This window comes from Eschscholzia californica, unplaced genomic scaffold (genome assembly GCF_041429995.1).
Source record: "Eschscholzia californica isolate CP2 unplaced genomic scaffold, dmEscCali1.0.p SCAF_5, whole genome shotgun sequence".
Classification (NCBI taxonomy): Eukaryota; Viridiplantae; Streptophyta; class Magnoliopsida; order Ranunculales; family Papaveraceae; genus Eschscholzia; species Eschscholzia californica.
The window spans coordinates 45,333,738-45,339,737 of record NW_028238472.1 but is presented as its reverse complement, the minus strand read 5'-3'; the positions used below and the strand labels follow the sequence as shown (position 1 = coordinate 45,339,737).

Below are 6,000 nucleotides of genomic sequence, written 5' to 3'. Positions count from 1 at the left end.
TCATCTTTAGAAGAAGGATCAGAAGTTTTAGGTGGAGCAGTTACCTCATGTTTCTCTATAGTCGATGTCGGGTTATCTTGAAGCGGAATAAGGATAACAAGTTTCTTATGCCAAACAAATTCATAAGTATTATTATGGCTTCTATATACGACATCAACATCGAGAACCCATGGTCGTCCTAGGATGAGATGACAGTTCTCCATGTCAACAACGTCACAACAGAGAGAGTCGTGGTAGTGAGAACCGATTGAGAACGTGAATATGAATTGTTGGCGAACCAATAATTCTCTTTTGTCAGAAAACCAACCGAGTTTATACGGGCAAGGGTGGTCGTAAGTAGGAAGACCGAGTGCTTTGACGAGGCGAAGTGATATCATATTTCCGTCGCTACCATTGTCAATAATAAAGTCACACACCTTATTGTTGATGGTGAGTCTCGATTTGAAAACGTTATGTCTTTGTGCAGGATTCGAAGGTTTTGGAAGAAGAGATGAAGAATGATGGAGGGGTGAAGTCGTGGTGAAGGGTGGAGAAAAAAAATCGTTTTTTGTAACAGGATTTTGCGGGCTCATGATACCAGCTGATGTAGATTGTTGCGGAAGCGTAAAAGTAGTAGAACTCATTAACAAAACTAAAGAAGAAACGATAAATAACTAAAGATAAACTGAAATAACTGTAAACAAAGAAGATGCAATCAAGGATTTGTGTATTTGATAATTCAATTCAATACCTAACAAAACAGACCAGACTTCTCTTTTATAAAGATTATACTTTCTAGATAGACTCAAATAAGGACATAAGATAACTATTAAAGATACTTTCCTTGATTGCTAGGACTCTAAACATGGAAACCCTAAATACTTAAATCTGGAAACTACGCTAATGTAATAACCTAGCCGTTAGGGCCACTAATGATCTGGCCGAGAGGCCCAATAAAAGATGGTCGCCATCAGAAGGAATATTGATAAATCATTATTCCTTAATAGTTTATCTCTCTATAAGTTAGAGAAAGGAAACTCTGTCTAAATCAAGCCAAGACAGAAATCGACTTATCGATTGATAACCAGAGGAACAACAATTTCTACCTGATTTAGTTATTTGAAAACGTTCTCGATTCTTCAATTTTTTTCTATTACTTTTTTAAGGGGGGCGGTGTCGTTGCAACTATTGCACCCAGACCCTCATACCAAATCTCTATATAAATCTCACCATCTTTCTACCTAATTTAGTTACTTGAAAAGGCCCTCGATTCTTCAATTTGTTTTCTTAATTTTTTAGGGGGCTTGTGTCATCACACCTATGGCACCCAGACTCCTGATACCGAATCTCTATATAAATCTCACCATCGTTTTTTCTCTTCTTCACCAACTTAGTAATATTAAAAAAAAATATATTCACTTCTTTGTAAAATCGAGAAAATTAACTGAATATAACATTATATCATTTTGAATTGGCCATTAGTGCAAGAGATTAGAGATAAATAAAAAATGCTTATTCTAGGAGACCAATCACGACTTTCATACAAGTGATTTGAGCAACAAACAAAGTTTAGTAAACAAGTTTATATAGGAGTTCGAGAGTCATGTTAAACTATTCCATTGATCATTTAAATTTTTCCAAACACCATTATTTCAAAATATGTGTGCTACAACTGGAGTACCCATACATAATTCTCCCCATAAAAGTAACCATTAGGGTTTAGGTTTTATTAATTTAATATTGGATATCATTTTAAAGACAAGGTCTAGAGCATATGCAACGCATGCGAACGCCTTGACAGCTTCCCTTTGGAAACCCTTCTGTGCTACAAATGGTTGCGCAATTTCTGTCATTTGTACATACTCCCTTGAATTTTTCGCTAGGCGTCTCACACATCTTCGCCTCCACCATTCGGAACCCCATTTCTTCTACAAATGATGGAACAAGAAAATATTAATATTATTGGAAATAGGCCGATAGAAACGAAATCGCTCGGGTCATTTTTCTGTTCAATTCTTAGACATTTACCTTTCTCAATATGTTTAGTATAAATAAGTTATAATCATTTTCATTTTAATTTAAACAAAACAAATACATTTCAACCAAAAAAGTAACGAATACAGAATTTATTTATTTTTTTATGTTAAAAATGACAAATTATATTTTGTTTAGTTAATAATCTAATATTTTTATTTTGTTAAAATTCAATATTTTATACAACTCTTTTGCAATTTTTTTCTACTCCTTTTCAAGCAGCTGCAACCCTATTGCAATCAGTTACAAATAGCAACAATATTTTGAGAGTTGAAGACTACAAAAAAGTAAGTGATCATTTTTCACCAAAACAAAATTTTTAAGAAATTTTGACCAAATTTTCAAAAATGTACAACGAAAACATAAGTTTTTAAATTGAAGTTGGTTCAAGAGATATGATAATTAACTAAGGGAACGAAATTGATGAACAAGAAGTAAACCAACCAGTGGAGGTCAGAAGAACCAACAAGAGAACCAGAATGGTAGCAGCCGAAAATCTATAAAAGCTACGCTCCATTGAGTGATGTTACTGAAAAGAATCTAGAGAGAGAATAGGAAATGATAAACTGAGTATGCGTTCTTGAAAAAACTTATAGAAGAATGGATGTAAAAACCTCATAAGTTGTGTGCTATATATAAGCTTTTCCAGAGTCACTCAAGTGAAGAAGAAATAACACCTAATAGAAGTATTGAAGGGTCAAGATCAGAACATTAATGGTTAAGATGCAGTCAAATATTGTGTGTATGGTTTCAAAGTAATAGATTTCCTAATATTTGGAGATTTAGTTTCCTTAATAAGTAGTAGTTTTAAGAAACAAGTTGTTTAGAGCATCTCCAATGCGAAACTCAAAAAAATCTCTATTCATCCTATGTGTCAAGTTCCATTTGAGATTCTCACTCCTTAATTGGTGGCGTTAATAGAGATCCTCAATATTTTTTGTCTCCAATGCAAAACTCTAAACTTATCTTATTTACTTATGTGGCATAGTTATTTTTGTAAATAAATAATAAGTTATTTTAGAAAATATAGAAGACTCGATTTCTATTGGTTGAAAATCAAATATTGATGAGTTGGACAATTAGAGATATCTCAAGAGGACACTCTAGAAATAGAGTGTCCTCTTGAGATATCTCTATTCCACCCTCGACTTGTAAGTTTTAGAAATGAAGTATTAATCTCATCAAGATCGTGATCATTAATACAAACTTTAGAGAGAGAAAGACAATAATAACTTTCTTGATCTGAAACAGAATCATCAAATAAGAAAATTGTTTACCTGATTAACAATTAAGATGATGATTTTGAATAACTCTAATGACAATGAAAAAATTAATGGAAGATTTTCAATCGAAACATAATCAAAAAACATAAAAATTTGATTTGAGTTTTACTTGAACTTAGAAACTCAGTTTTCTGTTTTAATGGAAAATAGTTTCAGAAGATGAAGATGTAGAGAGAGAAAAAGATAGGACGAGAAGGTTTCGGTTACAAAGTTTTCTATTTTAATGGAGGATAGTTTCAGAAGATGAAGATGTAGAGAGAGAGAAAGATAGGACGAGAAGGTTTCGGTTACAAATTTAAGGAAGATAACGATTTCTTTCTTCCTTTAGAGCCGGTAATTGGAGAGAGAAACAGGGAGATAAAAAAGGAAAACGAATATTGGTTGATTTGAGCTTAAATTAGATCTTATATATATGGAAGGTTAGTTTAGGTATTATAAATTATTTGGTATTCTAGGGATTTGTGTTTTTTCTCTAGATGACACCAAATGGACTAGATATTCATTTGTATTATTTTTTTGGTTTTGAAACCCTTTATAGGATTAGAGAGGACTAAATGTCTTATTAGGGTCCGTTTTTTGGACTATAAACCCAAAAATTCTTGAAAAAAGCCAGCCAGCCCCAAAACCGATTAACTTTTCATTTTAATTTGTAACTTTAAATTTCAATCAACCAAAATAATGAATTAGAGAATATGGAAAAAAGAATGGGTAAAGGAGCTTACCCAAGTTGACATGAACATCAACATCAACCTTCATGTAAAAATCAGCATCCCATATAGAAGATGCAGTTGAAAAATAAATTCCTAGTCTTTGTAGAAAGCTCATTATATCCTTTAACATGATGGAGTTTTAGAAAATCTTGGTGATCTGCTTGTAAGTTCAACCGCATCCTTGAGAGAGGAAGAAAAGATTTATATAAGTCCATGAGAGTTGAGAGAGAAAGTAGAGATTTAAGATAGAATTTTTCCTAAACAGAACATGAAATTTCCCTAAAATTGAAATTGGAGAGTTCAGTTGATATCAAAAAACAAAAAAGAAAAAAACAAAAAAAAAGAGTTCAGTTGATATCTCCAGAAAAATCCATTGGTTGGTTATCCCATGATTCTCTCACGTGTAAAATAGTCCAACACCTGGACAATTATAAAAACCAAGACCGACATGTGAATTTCCTTTAAATTGAAATAGGACTATATTATAAAATAGGTTTTTTGAACTTACCTATCACTAATTGGTAATGGAGTTTACCCCCCTCAATAATGAGTAATTGAGTTTACCCCCTTTGATTTGCTATTTTTGACAAAAACACAAAGGTTGTGTTTGGCGTACGTGAAATAAATGTGACTACCAAGAACAATTATCATTCAATATGATTCCTCGTAGTTGTTCCACTTTACTTTTATTGTTTGATTTAGTCGGTAAAAGAATTAATAAAGATTGATTTTGGTTGTAATTTATGATTTTATCATCTCATGCCAAACATGTCCTTAGTAATTTTGCTAAAAAATACAAAATTTAAGGGGTAAGATCAATTACTAATTACTGAAGGGGGTAAACTCAATTACTAATTAATTTTGAGGGGGTAAGTCTAAAAAACTCTAATAAAATTTTAAAAAAGGGTGTCTAGACAATATCTATAATTAAGAAAGGATGTTTGTCCCAGTCAGCATTTTCCTTCTGTTTTGTTATATAGATAGTGGAATCGGGTTAGATCTTAAAACAGGTCTCTATTCAACCCCATAAATGTTCAGCAATAATCTGTCTAAAACTGGAATGAAGGGCTCTAAAATGAAAGACTTCTTGTAAGTCTTGATTCCTTTATTATGAAGGATACAACATGTATAGTATAAATAAGTTATAATCATTTCGTTTTATGTCAAAAATGAAAAATTATATTTCGTTTAATTAATAACCTAACATTTTTATTTTGTTTGATTAAGAACCTAAAATATTTGTATTTGGTTTCGTTAAAAACTCAATATTTTTTACAACTCTTTTAGATTTTTTGCAACTCCTTTTGAAGCAGTTGCAACCCTCTTAAAATCAGTTGGAAATAGCAAAAATATTTTGGGAGTCGAAGACTACGAAAAAGTGAATAATCATTTTTCACCAAAACAAAAGATTTATAGGAAATTTTGACCAAATTTTAAAAAATGTACAACCCAAAACATGAGTTTATTAAGTCGAAGTTGATTCAAGAGATATGATAATTAACTACTTTAATTGTTGAAGAGAACGAAATTGATTAACAATAAGTAAACCAACCAGTGGAGGTCAGAAGAACCAACACGAGAACCAGAGTGGTAGTAGGCAAAAATTTATAAACGCTACGCTCCATTGAGTGATGTTACTGAAAAGAATCTAGAGAGACAATAGGAAATGATAAACTGAGTATGAGTTCTTGAAAAAAGTTATACAAGAATAGATGTAAAAACTATTGATGGATCAAAATTAATTGATTCTCTTCCACATATTAGATCGAATTGTCTAATTAACTCACATACCTACATGAATTTACCCACTAATCTTTATATGAGTTATTCCCTTTTGTAGCAGAATTCACGATCTTTAAACCACTGAAAATATATAAGCGTCATTTACACAAAAGAAGTTACGACTTAGCATAAAATCTTCATTAATGAAAATAGTGAAAACTTTCGGCCAAAACCACTGAAAATGTACAAATTTCATCCACAATATATGAAAT

The 6,000-nt window shown here is 31.6% G+C and overlaps 1 long non-coding RNA gene across 1 annotated transcript; it reads right to left on the bottom strand.

Annotated features, from left to right (window-relative positions):
* Positions 1-1,580: 1,580 nt before the first annotated feature.
* Positions 1,581-2,652, bottom strand: LOC147539683 (uncharacterized). Its single transcript, XR_015226223.1, has 2 exons — positions 2,458-2,652; positions 1,581-1,907 (listed from the first exon to the last, which is right to left on the bottom strand). It is a non-coding gene; the product is annotated as an uncharacterized LOC147539683 (long non-coding RNA).
* Between the last annotated feature and the right edge of the window lie 3,348 nt (positions 2,653-6,000).